At 42.6% G+C, this 16,010-nt stretch overlaps 2 protein-coding genes and 1 long non-coding RNA gene across 5 annotated transcripts in view; 1 reads left to right on the top strand and 2 right to left on the bottom strand.

The window, feature by feature from the left end:
• The window catches only part of LOC119913138 (Fc receptor-like protein 5), a 135,462-nt gene that overhangs the window by 30,840 nt on the left and 88,612 nt on the right, over nucleotides 1-16,010 (top strand). The gene's annotated exons all lie outside the window — the stretch shown is intronic.
• The window catches only part of LOC119913142 (V-set domain containing T-cell activation inhibitor 1-like), a 39,249-nt gene that overhangs the window by 16,511 nt on the left and 6,728 nt on the right, over nucleotides 1-16,010 (bottom strand). The gene's annotated exons all lie outside the window — the stretch shown is intronic.
• LOC119913155 lies at nucleotides 371-15,430 on the bottom strand. 2 transcript variants are annotated; one of them, XR_005446395.1, is made up of 4 exons: nucleotides 15,188-15,430; nucleotides 14,946-14,984; nucleotides 14,686-14,808; nucleotides 371-756 (listed from the first exon to the last, which is right to left on the bottom strand). It is a non-coding gene; the product is annotated as an uncharacterized LOC119913155 (long non-coding RNA). The 2 variants fall into 2 exon arrangements; XR_005446396.1 differs by lacking the exon at nucleotides 371-756 and adding an exon at nucleotides 4,707-5,241.

Below are 16,010 nucleotides of genomic sequence, written 5' to 3'. Positions count from 1 at the left end.
AGCGAATGATAGCGTAGGCTACTGTAATCTGCCCTCGAGGTGTTTCTATATGTCATAATGTTTACATACTTGTTTGTTTAGTTTGTGAAGATATGATCTGTAGTCTTTATGTGTTAGTGCTGACAGCTGATGTGCTCATCTGACAGAGAACACAGCAGCAGGCAAAGTACAAGGTACCAGGTAGATTTATTTGTCACCAGTGTTTGTAAGGTGAAATTTAGTTTGTAACTCCCTTCTGCTACGTAGCAGACAAATTGTATTAATATAGAAGCAATTATAAAAATAGTAAACAGAAATAAACTATATTGAATAATCAATGGGGCAGTGCTGAGGATGAACTAGAGTTTAAGAGTCTGATAGCTTGGGGGGAAAGCTGCTCTGCAGTCTGGTGGTGTGGAAGCAGAAACTTCTATATCTCTTCCCAGAAGGCAGCAGGGTGAACACTGTCATCACTGTCAGACTTATGGTGCAGATGGGTTTCATTTGCCTTTTTCGTTTCCCTGTCTAATCCAACACTCATATGTTCCAGTGTCGTTGATGTTGATGTTCTTCAGAATCACAAAAACGTCTCCGTCCTTCATCTCTGGATTTCTCAGCTCCGCTGGACCAGATAAGATTCATGCTGGTAGTTTTCATGTAAACGGTTGTCTCTGAAGAAGAAGACGGTACAACACTTCAATGGCAGCACCTCTGTGACTCTGTGACAACACTGAAGAGTAGCGTTCCTTCCAGGCTTCACCTTCAGCTCCTGTGTCCCTGAACAGAAAGAGAAAAGCCTCCAGTCAGGACTTTAATGTTTCCTGTTTTTCAAACATCTTTTGATGGAAGCAGCAGAGATCAGGTCTCTATAAAACAGCACATGTGAACTCAGCAGCATTTCAAACCCTGTTCTCAGACAACTTGAGTCTCAGCTCTCAGCTACTGAGGAAAGAGTCCCTACAGTATGAAACTTCTTTACTTCTCAGAGAGACAAATGAAGCTGCTGGATCTGCATGGACAGACACCACGAGAGGGGAGAGGACACATGTTGTCTCTGCTGTCCATCCATCCACACAGTAAACTACAGTGCTGGAGAGGAACAGAGGTCAGAGGTGGAGACTCTGTTCACAAGTCAGCTCATAATAAACTTTAGGAGGTTACAAACATATCTAACAGCTTACAGCTTCAAAATCTAAAGTAGTACATTAATTATTTTAATCAATAAGTTGGGGGGTGGGGTGGGGGTGGGGTACCTTTCTTGATCAGAGTCTCTGGCTTCGTCACCATTATATTTAGTGTCAAATGTGGGACACATTAAGTTTGACAGCACTTTGTCGCTTAATTGTGAAAGATGTGGGCGCATCATCGCACCACCATGGCTGAACACACGTTCAACAGGTGATCCAACGAAGGTTAAAATCAAGGGCAACTGGACTTATATCAAGTTGCCCTTGATTTTAACCTTCGTTGGATGACTATGACCTGGATGACTGAGAATCTTCATAGACGTTCAACAGGAGCACTTGATGCAGGGACTGCCATAACTCTAACCGCCACCTTAAATAAAGAGGGCCTGTTCATGGCCCAATACCGTCAGAACAGTGGTTCAGCTGAATCTGGGGACTGGAATATGAGTCTCAGGAACAGTAGTCACAACATGGACTACAACATGGTGTTGAATACTGCATAACACATAAACAACTATGTCATAATGTCAACCTATGTTACTGAAAAGTTATTTTGTTGCCTATTTCTTCAATGGTATGGCATTAATTTGGAGAGAGAGAGAAAAAGAGAGGGATGGAAGGAGAGAGAGGGGGAGAGAAAGGGAGAAAGTAGAGGAGAGAGGAGCTCAGTGCATCATGGGAAATCCCCCAGCAGTCTAGGCCTATAGCAGCATAACTAAGGGATGGTTCAGGACTACCTGAGCCAGCCCTAACTATAAGCTTTATCAAAGAGGAAAGTCTTAAGCCTACTCTTAAATGTGGAGATGGTGTCTGCCTCCTGAACCCAAACTGGAACCTGGTTCCACAGGAGAGGAGCTTGATAGCTGAACGCTCTGGCTCCTAGTCTACTTTTGGAGACTCTAGGAACCACAAGTAACCCTGCATTCTGGGAGCGCAGTGCTCTGGTGGGGTAGTAAGGTACTATGAGCTCTTTAAGATAAGATGGTGACTGACCATTAAGAGCTTTGTAGGTAAGAAGAGATTTAAATTCTGGATTTTACTGGAAGCCAATGCAAGAAGCTAAACAGGAGAAATATGATCTCTTTTCCTGGTTCCTGTCAGAACACGTGCTGCAGCACAAATATACTTGTGTTTGGCCTTAAACAACACACATTTGCAGGAAGCAACTTAAGTTCCCCCTGCACGTTTGTTCTTTGTTTGACCATATGTACTCACACTCCCCCCAAGGCAGATATTTGCTGCCTTGTCGAAAAATGCTACCATAGCGCAAATGCGATAGCAGCTGCTCAGAATCAGAAGGAGCTTAATTGCCAAGAAGTGTATTACACACACGAGAAACTTTGTTGATGAGGCGCTACATACAAACATACAGTTGACATAAATAAATGTAGAAATATATAAATATGGAATAGCCAATGCAAGTTATTTAAGAATATTAAAAAGAATAGAGAAAAATAATACATCGCACATTACATGTGCATTATTCTGTGTTTGTGTTGTGCAGATGTATTGCAATGAAATATATAAATTGACAATATAAAAATATACAACAACAAAGATTAACAATTAGCAACAAATATGTGCAATGTGCCAGGTACATGATATGAAATGAAATAATATTTATATGTGCAGAGACATTGTATTATTTGCAATGGGGGAGTGTCAGTGAGTTGTTGATGAGGCTAGCTGCAGATGGGAAGAAGCTGTTTTTGTGGCGAGAGGTTTTGGTCCTGATGGACTCCTCCTCCTGCCAGAGGGGAGAGTCTGAAACAGTTTGTGTCCAGGTTGGGAGGGGTCAGCTGCAATCTTTCCTGCTCGCCTCAGAGTCCTCGAAGCGTACAGGTCCAGAAGAGAAGGAAGATTGCAGCCAATCACCTTCTCTGCAGAGCGAATGATATGCTGCAGCCTGCCCTTGTCCCTGGCAGTGGCAGCAGCGTACCAGATGGTGATGGAAGAGGTGAGGATGGACTCTTGGCAGGCTGAACTTCTTCAGCTGCCGCAGGAAATACATCCTGCGCTGGGCCTTCTTGGTTATGGAGGTGATGCAGGAAGCACAAGGAGTCCACAGTGGCGACGGGGGAGGGTGGGGCTGTGCTCTTCCTAAAATGCATAACCATCTCCACTATCTTCAGAGCACTGAGCTCCAAGAGAGACCGGTCTGGCTTCACTCGGTCCCACTAATCTCCCACCTGTAGGCGGACTCATCCCCACCTGAGATGAGCCCAATGAGGTTGGTGTTGTCCACAAACTTCAGGAGCTTGATGGACTGGTGACTGGAGGTGCAGGTGTTGGTGTACAGGAAGAAAGCAGAGGGGGGAAAAAATGCAGCCTTGAGGTGAACCGGTTCTGATGGTCCTGGAATCAGAGACATGTTTTCCCAGCTTCGTGTGCTGCTTCCTGTCTTTCAGGAAGTCTGATCCACCTGCATGTGGAGTCAGGCACGTTCAGCTGAGAGAGCTTGTCCTGCAGCAGGGCTGGGATGATGGTGTTAAAAGCAGAGCTGAAATCCACAAACAGGATCTTGGCGTAGGTGCCTGGGGAGTCCAGGCACTGGAGGATGTAGTGACGGGCCATGTTTACTGCATCGTCTACAGACCTGTTGGCTCTAGGCGAACTGTAGGGGGTCCAGGAGTGGGTCTGTTATAGATTTTAGGTGGGACAAACACAAGGCGTTCAAAGGACTTAATAACCACAGAGGTCAGGGCGACGGGTCTGTAGCCATTTAGTCCAGTGGTTCCTGGTTTTTGAGGGACAGGGATGATGGTGGAGGCTTTGAAGCAGGCTGGCAAATGGCATGTCTCCAGTAAGGTGTAAAAAATGTCTGTGAACACCGGAGACAGCTGATCAGCACAGTGCTTCAGGGTGGACAGAGTCCGGCCCATTCTGCCTCCTAAATAACTCGTTTACTTCCCTCTCTGTGACCAGCTGAGCAAAGCACCTGCAAGACTGATGCCCCATTCTCTATAAAGAAGCGAGGACTCCAATGCTCTGATGGCATGTGGTAGCTCGTTGAGAACAGCCCGGACTGGGATCGCTTGGTGTGAAGGGATGGCAGAGCAAGGTGGCATCTGTTGGAGGAGCATAGCTGAGAAGGAACGTAGGCTTGTAGTAATAGCTCTGTATGCAAGCATTAGTGACTTGAATTTGATTCAGGAGGCCATGGGAAAACAATAGAGGTCGCCGAATGATGGAGTGAAATGAGTCCTTTGGGGTTGATCCAAAACCAGACGCGCTGCTGCATTCTGACCATTTGTAGGGATTTCACTGCACAAGCTGGAAGACCTGCTAGGAGGGCCTTGCAGTAGTCGAGACGAGAGATAACCATGGTCTGTACTAGAGGCTGGGTGGCGTACTGAGTGAGGTAGGGCCTGATTTTCCTTATGTTATATAGAGAAAAGCGGCACGACTGACAGACAACAGCAACATGGTCTGAAAAGGACAGTTGGTCATCAATCATAACACCCAAGTTTCTCACCACCCTGGTTGGAGTGATGGTTGCGGAGTCATTTTGTAGTTTGATGTTATGGTGGATAGATTACTTGGCTGGAATGACAAAGAGTTCAGTCTTAGAGAGGTTTAGTTGAAGGTGGCAAGCCTTCATCCATGCAGGTATGACTGAGAGACAGTCTGTGATCAGCACCGAGATGGCTTCACTCACAGACAAAAGAGCCGTTTCAGTAGAGGGGCCACTCTTAAAACCAGACTGATATGGATCTAGGATGTCAATACATGAGAGGAATTCTGAGAGCTGTTTAAAGACTGCCCGTTCGATAGCTTTGGATAAAATTGGTATAAGTGAAACTGGCCGATAGTTCTCAACTTCAGTTGGGTTGAGGGAGGGCTTTTTGAGTAGGGGTGTAAGGTGACCCCTTGTGAAAGCGGTCAGGAAGGTTCCCGAAGCCACAGGAAGATTTATCACATGAATGATTGCCGGCACCACGGTAGGAGATGTGGCTTGGAGGAGATTCGTAGGAATTGGGTCCATTGGGCATGTAGTGGGACGGCTACAGATAAAGAGTTCTGATACCTCGCTTTCCATGAGAGGAGTAAACAAGGAGGGTGACATGCCATTGACCTGGGAAGACAGAAGAAGAGATGTAGAAGGACTGCTACATGTACTGTATGTATAAGGATATAGACATTGCAGCGTATGAGATGTAAATGTTTGCTATCTTCTGATGTATTTGTATAAGTGGTTTTACTTTTAGTGTTTAATGTGCTAATTAAAATTTTTATTGTAGTGTATTTTAATTATATTCTTTTTGTAAAGCACTTTTATTGAAATCACTCTATCTATAGTGGCTATTTGTCCATAAACTTAAACAAAAACAAATAATAACAAACTTCTCAAATGGCCACTTGAGGCTACGTCATGGTTAGGCTTTACGCAGGTTCAGAGGTACCAAAGCAAAGTGATGTCCATAACAAGATTGAGTTTGAGGAGGTTTATTCACACACATAAGCAAGCTCACAGACATTTCTGCTGCCTCTCTCACGCTGGTAAAAAACCATATGCCCTCGTTGATTTTGAGTGATTTAGAAAATTGGCTAGTTATAGTTGCCACTTTGCCTGCCGGCCTTCACAGGTAAAGGTATTGTCAGACAGATTTGTTGGTGGAGGCTGATTTAGTAGAGATTTAAAAGTGGAAAATATGCCGCTAAGACCCTGTTAGTGGGGATGTAGTGTGAGTTGAGCCAGAAAGATGTTTGTATGTCTGTGGGTCTGTGGGTTTCACAAAGCTGTTGGATGGAAAATTTTACTTGTAGGCCTGCTGGTTTGGCTGTGGCTTACCAATACAGACATCCGATACACATCTCTCTTCAGTATAACAGAGAGATGCAGATAACTGAAAATAAACAAAGCCGCAACCACAGACTCTAAACAGCATGAATGTCTTTCAGCTTCCGTACAATGTAAGATCCTATTTATGCTAAATGCACGTTGTCATGTCGATTCAATCTAAATAGGTCCCGGGTCTATCCCTCAAACTACAAGAAGAAACCCCCTCTCTTTTTCTCCTGCTCAGTCTTTCAGTAAATGTGTGTGCAGACACATTTACATCAACTTTGCAAAAGTATGACCCGCCTTAGTCTGCCTTGAATGAGGGTGGCCAAGGCAGGGGTAAGAGTACAACAAACAAAACTATAGATAGAGATGTTAATATGTGTGTGCTGCTTACTACAGTAGCAATATTGTGATCATGATTATATTGCATTGTGAGTCTGAGGTATATTTGGATTTTGATTGATTACATGTCTAAAGACAAATCAAAACTAGAACTGCAGTATAGTATATATATATAAAAGCAGTTATAAGCGGGGTCTAAGCCTCCTGGCGCAAGCCGCCCCCCCTGGCCCCGCAGAGGGCGCACGAGTCGGCCCGGGCCCGCCATGATTTATTGTGCACGGGCCCTGCCGTGGCTCAGGGGGCCTGTGGAGAATAAATGACCAGAGTTATTAATGAAAGGGGCTTGCATTTACAGAGATGTGAAATGAATGTATGTATATGGGAGTGTTATTTGATTTCCAATTAATAGCGCCACCTAGGAGCCGATTGACGCCAAATTTCAGACAAGCCCTTGAAAGGGCGTGCCAGATAAGGTCCCTGAGGTTGGTATAGATCGGACATTGCAAACATAAGATCTGACATGACATCCTGTTTTTAGCGTTTGCTTAAACATTTGTTAGGTTGTAATTGGGATGAATTTTGGCGGATCAAGATTTCCTCTACAAACCTTTATCGGCTCGGTTCAGGGATCATTCGTGCCAAGTTTCATGGCAATTGGACTTCTGGCTTCGGAGGAGTTAATTAAAATAGGTTTTTCAGTTTTGCAATATAGTGAAATGAAAACATCATCGCATAGAGGTGTGTCCTATACCATAGGAATCGGCAGCATCCCCCAAACACGGAGACATAAGGTTTATGAATGTGCAATGTAGTGGGCCGTAGTTATGTGGCAAAATGTCCTTTGGTTGAAAATCCCATTGAAATGAATGGGATTCTCTGACCGTATTTGAGCTTGAGCTTATGGCCGAATTGCACCAAATCTTTCAGGTGTCATCAGGGGTCCATGGGGAACAATTGCTCCAAATCTGGTTTCAATCGGACTTGTTGTTATGGAGATATAAAATGCATGGTAGTCAATGGGATTTTTTTTTGACATCTTTAATCTACAATAACAGTGCCACCTATGGGCATATTTGGGTGAACTTTGGTGCCTGTAGTAAGGGTGCTGAACATTTAGGCTGTGGTTTCATGTCAATGTGACTCGTAGAGGAACAAATTTTCTGAATTAAATAGCGCCACCTAGGGGCGAGTTTCACCAAATTTTGCACAGGCCCTCAGGAGGGCGTCCCACATTAATACTCCAAATTTGGTGTTGATCGGCCATTCCAAAGCGAAGATATGACATAATTACCTGTTAGTAGTGTTTTTCGCAAATATTTGTTAGCGTATAATTGCGACAGTTTTTGTGGGATCAAGATTTCCTCTACAAACCTTTATCGGCTCGGTCCAGGGATCATTCGTGCCAAGTTTGGTGTCGATCGGACTTGCAGCTTCGGAGGAGTTAATTAAAATAGGTTTTTCAGTTTTCGCGGATTTTTGCACCTGAGGTACTCTTGAGGCTGTGAACCTACCTTGTGAGTTTGGTGTCCCTAGCAGTTACCGTCTAGACCGCAGCATCAGTTGTATCAGTTTTATGCACGGAAGAGAAAAAAAAGAACAAATCTGAGTGAAAACAATAGGGTTCCCAGCTCCACTGGTACTGGGAACCGCGATGCCTTGCATTTGCGGGTTCCCAGCCCACTTGGGCCTGGACCACTAATAAAGATACTACAATGTGTGTGTTCATTCTGTTGGCCCCTACTAAACATCACAGAGTAGCATTAACCTTTCACATTAACATTTACTACCCTTTCCTGAAATCTATGACATCACTCTGCCTTCTGATGTCAGTACAAGTATTATAAATGTTATACTTACATATTTAGATGTATTTCCAGAGAGATACTTTGAGGTTATATAGCTGTTTTGCTGTTATGCTTTGATAAAAGGGCACTTTGGGCATCAATGGCCAAAGGGACAGGTGCTCAAGCACCCACCGCTCATGATTCCGACTTTAGTACAGTAGTAAATGTGAACTTAAATTGTTACTCCCCCCTGCTTAACACAGTATTGCTTTTTTGTGATTTGTGATCACTAAGTCGGCCTACCGTACTGACAGTTCACAGAGCTAACGCCACCCACCCCTGGGAAACTTTAATTACTTTGAAGGACTTTGTAGGCTTACTTTACTCCACCACATTTATAGATTTCACATTCATGATGAGGCAAAGGAAAACATAATCAATCAATAAAGTCTGGACTTCAAACTCAACATCAAACTCTGAAAGCAGCCTTTCATGGTTACAAGTACTTTTTACTGACATGTTTCCCTGATCACATATATCTGATCACTGCTGGCAGTAAACAGAACGTTCTCCTGTTCAGATATTTAGAATATTTAAGAACAAACATGCTTGGATAAAATAAGAAAATCCTACCCTGTAACATTAAATAACACAATTCAGATGTTTTTTAATCCAGTGCACCAGTTACTAAAAGTTACCTGAGAAGTTAAATAAAGTTTATCAACAGGAAGTCAAGTTGATTCTCTGAATGTGTGAGTTTGTTTTAAACCACCAGATGTCAGCAGAGTTACTCTGCAGCCAATAGGATGACAGAGTGACTGATCTCATTTTCCCATCTCTAATAAAGGAAGAATCTGTGTGTGTGTGTGTGTGTGTGTGTGTGTTTATATTTTGATTATGTCAATAACTGCTCATCCAATCAACTTACACTTATTGGTGTGTTGCTGCGGACCCAAGGAAGTGCAGTGTCATGTTTGGTGCAATTTGAACACGCAACACGAATTAATCAATATGTAGAGAAAAGCACAGCATTGAGAGGGGGTTACACTCACACAGACGGCGCTTACAGTGGGTACGGAAAGTATTCAGACCCCTTTAAATTTTTCACTCTTTGTTTCATTGCAGCCATTTTCCAAAAATCAAAAAAGTTCATTTTATTTCTCAGTAATGTACACTCAGCACCCCATCTTGACAGAAAAAAACAGAAATGTAGAAATTTTTGCAAATTTATTAAAAAAGAAAAACTGAAATATCACATGGTCATAAGTATTCAGACCCTTTGCCGTGACACTCATATTTAACTCAGGTGCTGTCTATTTCTTCTGATCATCCTTGAGATGGTTCTACACCTTCATTTGAGTCCAGCTGTGTTTGATTATACTGATTGGACTTGATTAGGAAAGCCACACACCTGTCTATATAAGACCTTACAGCTCACAGTGCATGTCAGAGCAAATGAGAATCATGAGGTCAAAGGAACTGCCTGAAGAGCTCAGAGACAGAATTGTGGCAAGGCACAGATCTGGCCAAGGTTACAAAAAATTTCTGCTGCACTTAAGGTTCCTAAGAGCACAGTGGCCTCCATAATCCTCAAATGGAAGACGTTTGGGACGACCAGAACCCTTCCTAGAGCTGGCCGTCCGGCCAAACTGAGCTATCGGGGGAGAAGAGCCTTGGTGAGAGAGGTAAAGAAGAACCCAAAGGTCACTGTGGCTGAGCTCCAGAGATGCAGTCGGGAGATGGGAGAAAGTTGTAGTAAGTCAACCATCACTGCAGCAATCCACCAGTCGGGGCTTTATGGCAGAGTGGCCCGACGGAAGCCTCTCCTCAGTGCAAGACACATGAAAGCCCGCATGGAGTTTGCTAAAAAACACCTGAAGGACTCCAAGATGGTGATAAATAAGATCCTCTGGTCTGATGAGACCAAGATAGAACTTTTTGGCCTTAATTCTAAGCGGTATGTGTGGAGAAAACCAGGCACTGCTCATCACCTGTCCAATACAGTCTCAACAGTGAAGCATGGTGGTGGCAGCATCATGCTGTGGGGGTGTTTTTCAGCTGCAGGGACAGGACGACTGGTTGCAATCGAGGGAAAGATGAATGCGGCCAAGTACAGGGATATCCTGGACGAAAACCTTTTCCAGAGCGCTCTGGACCTCAGACTGGGCCGAAGGTTTACCTTCCAACAAGACAATGACCCTAAGCACACCGCTAAAATAACGAAGGAGTGGCTTCACAACAACTCCGTGGCTGTTCTTGAATGGCCCAGCCAGAGCCCTGACTTAAACCCAATTGAGCATCTCTGGAGAGACCTGAAAATGGCTGTCCACCAACGTTTACCATCCAACCTGACAGAACTGGAGAGGATCTGCAAGGAGGAATGGCAGAGGATACCCAAATCCAGATGTGAAAAACTTGTTGCATCTTTCCCAAAACGACTCATGGCTGTATTAGATCAAAAGGGTGCTTCTACTAAATACTGACCAAAGGGTCTGAATACTTATGACCATGTGATATTTCAGTTTTTCTTTTTTAAAAATTTGCAAAAATTTCTACATTTCTGTTTTTTTCTGTCAAGATGGGGTGCTGAGTGTACATTACTGAGAAATAAAATGAACTTTTTTGATTTTTGGAAAATGGCTGCAATGAAACAAAGAGTGAAAAATTTAAAGGGGTCTGAATACTTTCCGTACCCACTGTACATGCTCCAGTGTGGTAGTAAATTGTTTAAACAGAGTTATTGTCATCACGCAGGTTTGATTTATGTTAGAAACTAATGTGTTGAAACAGAGTTGTATGTTATGTTAAGATTTAATGAAGTGCTGAATATCCAGCAGTATCTCCTCCATTGTCGTGTTCTTTCAGTGTTAGTAATGGTGTGTTTTGTGATTATGTGATTCTGCTGTCATAACTGAGATCTTTTTCAGCACCAGACGCTGTCAAAGTATTTGTTTTTTATTCACACTGGTGTTAAAGTGTTTGCCCCCTTGCCGATTTCTTATTTTTTTGCATGTTTGTCCCACTGAAATGTTTCAGATCATCAAACAAATTGACGTCATGAACAGATGGCCGGACATTTTTTGGTAGACAGCAGAATTCATGGTTCCATTTACTTCCAGGCCCTGAATCAGCAAAGCAGCCCCAGACCACCACACCACCATCTTTTACTGTTGGTATGATGTTTTTCTGAAATGCCGTTACTTTTACACCAGATGTAGTGCGACACACACCTTCCAAAAAGTTCAACTGTTGTCTCGTCAGTCCAAAAGTCTTGGGGATCATCAAGATGTTTTCTGGCAAAATTGAGACAAGCCTTTATGTTCTTTTTGCTGAGCAGTGGTTTTCGTCTTGGAACTGCCCTCCAGCCCATTTTTGCCCTGTCTCTTTCTTACGGTGGAGCCATGAACACTAACCACTGAGGCAGGTGAAGCCTGCAGTTCTTTGGATGCAGCTCTTGGATGAGTTGTCGCTGCGGTCTTGGGGTAATTTTGGTCTTTCACCACTGTTCCATGTTTTCGACATTTGTGGATAACGGCTCTCAGTGTTGTTTGTTGAAGTCCCAAATCTTTAGGAATGGCTTTAAATATTTATTTGAATTTATTTGCATCGCATGATGATGTCTAGCTTTTGAGGAGCTTTTGGTCTACTTCACTTTGTCAGGCAGGTCCTATTTAAGTGATTTCTTGATTGAGAACAGGTGTGGGAGTAATCAGGTCTGGGTGTGGCTAGAGGAATTGAACTCAGCTTGAGAGTGATAAACCAAAGTTGATTTATGTTTTAACATAAAGCTGGAAAGCAAAGATCGAGATCAGAGCTTCACTACCTTCGGTCAGTGGCTTTGGGTACTTACTGAAAGAACAAGATATAAGCAGCTGGAAAACCCGAGGTAGACCCTGAACACTGAGAGATTACATATCTCATCATAGGTGTCATCTACACAGGGGACTCTGGGGACCAATTATGTTGAAGCATAATTAGTTAAAATGTTCCGAAAAATAGCTTGCAATGAGAAATGTTAACTAACAAATGAAAATGCTTTGAGAAAGTTTTATTTGCACAATAAGAAAACACGCAACGCAATTTAAATATAAAAAATAGAAATGTGCATGTCCAAAAAAAGTAACTTAAGCTAAAAAAACAAGCTACTAATTTCACATTATATTACATATTCATATTTTGAATTGTCACCTGCCACCTGGATTGTGTTGCCCCCAATCATATTTCAGCACTGAATATTTCTTCAAAATAATGTTCTTGTGTCTTGTTTTCATGACCCAAATATTGTGGTCATGTCTCGTGAGTTAAGTGTATTGTACATCCATAATCTAAGCCAAATGGTCCCCACCATTTTGCAACACAAAGTGAGGACCTTTTTTCTCATATAGGGTGGGAATACTTTGGGTTTCCCAGGAGAAGCTGGAAGATGTAACATTCAATTTCAACTTGATGCTCTTTCAGCATAAAGGCATACATCTGTTCCAGGAGGACTGTTGTTAGTTGAAACCATTAACACCAGAGTTTGGGTAGGTCATGTTGCAGCAGAAGTCCAGATAGTATATGTTAAACAGGACTCACACTGATAATTAAACATTAGATATGAACCACAGTTTAGTTTCACAGTAAACACTCACAGTTACTGACTCCTGCAGGACATCTGTGTCACTGCAACAACCAAAACAGAAGTAAGACAAACACAGGTAGTTTGATCTAAAGTGTAATCTTCATCACACTGAAATTTACAGAGTGGAGAGAAACTCCACTGAGGAACTTTACATCTTTGTTTCTAATGAATCTGTCTCTTAGTGATCTCAGATCAGCCCTTCTTACTCCTTCATGTTAAAACTGCAGCGCTGTCATTTCCTGCATGTGATTAAACACTTTGTGTAGGGCCCCATGTCTCCTGATCATCTCTTGAGAGACGAAGCAAAACCAGATGACCTTCTACAGAGTCACTACACTCACCTACAGAGAGGAAGGAAGAGAGTTTAACTGGACTGACGGAGTGGTGGAGCAATGGGACAGACATACACTCACCTAAAGGATTATTAGGAACACCATACTAATACTGTGTTTGACCCCCTTTCGCCTTCAGAACTGCCTTAATTCTACGTGGCATTGATTCAACAAGGTGCTGAAAGCATTCTTTAGAAATGTTGGCCCATATTGATAGGATAGCATCCTGCAGTTGATGGAGATTTGTGGGATGCACATCCAGGGCACGAAGGACCTGTTCCACCACATCCCAAAGATGCTCTATTGGGTTGAGATCTGGTGACTGTGGGGCCATTTTAGTACAGTGAACTCATTGTCATGTTCAAGAAACCAATTTGAAATGATTGGAGCTTTGTGACATGGTGCATTATCCTGCTGGAAGTAGCCATCAGAGGATGGGTACATGGTGGCCATAAAGGGATGGACATGGTCAGAAACAATGCTCAGGTAGGCCGTGGCATTTAAACCATGCCCAATTGGCACTAAGGGGCCTAAAGTGTGCCAAGAAAACATCCCCCACACCATTACACCACCACCACCAGCCTGCTCAGTGGTAACAAGGCATGATGGATCCATGTTCTCATTCTGTTTATGCCAAATTCTGACTCTACCATCTCAATGTCTCAACAGAAATCGAGACTCATCAGACCAGGCAACATTTTTCCAGTCTTCAACTGTCCAATTTTGGTGAGCTCTTGCAAATTGTAACCTCTTTTTCCTATTTGTAGTGGAGATGAGTGGTACCCGGTGGGGTCTTCTGCTGTTGTAGCCCATCCGCCTCAAGGTCGTGCGTGTTGTGGCTTCACAAATGCTTTGCTGCATACCTCGGTTGTAACGAGTGGTTATTTCAGTCAAAGTTGCTCTTCTATCAGCTTGAATCAGTCGGCCCATTCTCCTCTGACCTCTAGCATCAACAAGGCATTTTCGCCCACATGACTGCCGCATACTGGAGGTTTTTCCCTTTTCACACCATTCTTTGTAAACCCTAGAAATGCGTGTGCGTGAAGATTTTGAAATACTCAGACCGGCCCGTCTGGCACCAACAAACCATGCCACGCTCAAAATTGCTTAAATCACCTTTCTTTCCCATTCTGACATTCAGTTTGGAGTTCAGGAGATTGTTTTGACCAGGACCACACCCCTAAATGCATTGAAGCAACTGCCATGTGATTGGTTGATTAGATAATTGCATTAATGAGAAATTGAACAGGTGTTACTAAAAATCCTTGAGGTGAGTGTATGTTGTTAGTCCTCTGGAACATCACATAGAAGTATTTTACTAATCTGACGCAGCGATCAGCAGGACGACATCATTTGTCTGAGTTTTACTGTTACAAATCTGTTTTGGGATGTCACAACTTAAGGTTTGGTTAGGGACAGGGAAACATTGTGGTTTGGGTTGAAATTAATGCTTATTTAATTTAGGTGACCTTTGTTGTCATGGTTATGCAAATAATAACCACTTTGTAACGATTAGTGACGACGGCAGGCATGATTTGAAGCAAGATTGACTTGTTGTTCCAACTTTGTAGAAAACAGGAAGTGAACATGGTTTCCGGTGTGAAAGTGTGATGTTTTATTAAACCACCTCCCTCTGGTGAATATGTCACCTTACCTTCTTTGTTCCCGGCATAATTTCTCCAGCAGCAAGAATACGCTTTGCAACAAGTGAGCAGTCTTTAACAGACTGGAAGTGGTGACGACAGGTGGTGGGCGGCAAACACACATGAAAGATAACCTGAGATTTTACAGAGTACACAGATTGTAAATAAAACAATTACAAATTCCACTCCTTCCAACGTAACAAGTAGCAAAATAATTACATTAAACTTTAAATATTCTTTTCCACACACATACATAAGGTTTGAAACTCACCACTTGTGCTGGCAGACGTCTGGCAGACGCTCAACAACACTGAAACAACAGTCAATGACAGATCACAGCTTTTCAGTTAAACGCAGAGACATACGGCAAAAAAACCACAAAGCTCATATCCTGTTTGTCTCATTAAAGGTAGCTTCATGTTCACCATGAACAGACAGCTGCATGAAGGAGCATCAGGAAAGATTTTTATCAAAAGACTTTGACTTCAGTTCATTAGGAGTTTCATCACTCACCTTTTCTTGTATATGTGAAACTGAAGAAATGTCTAGGCTGGTTCTGTCCAAAGGCAACATAATCCACCTGTCAGGAGGTGTTAATTGATGCATTGTGGATGTACTGGAGGATGTGTGCAGGACTATTTCTTGGCTGGGAGCAGCGGCATCTTGTAGTCATCGACTCCTGCCAACCTACAGTGATGACAAACAAAAAACAACACAACGAGAGATGTTTTCTTGTTTAATGTCTATGTACGAACACTGAACAAAATTATCAGCGCAACACTTGTTTTCTTCCCCCATTCATCATGAGCTGAACTCAAAAGATCTAAGAATTTCTCTATGTACACAAAAAGCCTATTGTGTACATAGAGAAAGTCTTAACGGCTCTGATTGTAATCATAACGTTAGTTAAATGAAATCTTACAGTTGCAGGTCCTCATTGTAGGGAGTCATGTTGTATTAGATGCATTCAACAGCAGCTCACTGTATCATAGATGGCATGATTTATACCGATGATGAGAAATGGTTTCTCGTAGCTTTAGTTAGAAGAGTGCTGGTACAATGATAAACTAGATGTGAATATGCTACATTGGAATAATGGCAGATTATGTGTAAAGTGAAATACGCATGCTTATTCTCTGTTTACAGATGGCTGAAAAAGTTGCACATTCCAGCAACAAACATTTATTGATATGCAATTGTTTACATCTTCAGTTTTTGAGACTGTAATCTATTTTATTAACATAATCCATTTAGGAAAAGGTTTTACAGCCCACAAACATACCAGCTTTCAATATCGTCCTGTTCTAAGTGTTGTTACTACAGTAAAGGGGTGTAC

This window comes from Micropterus salmoides, unplaced genomic scaffold (genome assembly GCF_014851395.1).
Source record: "Micropterus salmoides isolate LMB-PRFRI ecotype aquatic unplaced genomic scaffold, ASM1485139v1 Ms_hic_scaffold_2, whole genome shotgun sequence".
In the NCBI taxonomy this organism is placed as follows: Eukaryota; Metazoa; Chordata; class Actinopteri; order Centrarchiformes; family Centrarchidae; genus Micropterus; species Micropterus salmoides.
The sequence above is the reverse complement of the archived record's forward strand: the minus strand, read 5'-3'. Positions and strand labels throughout refer to the sequence as shown.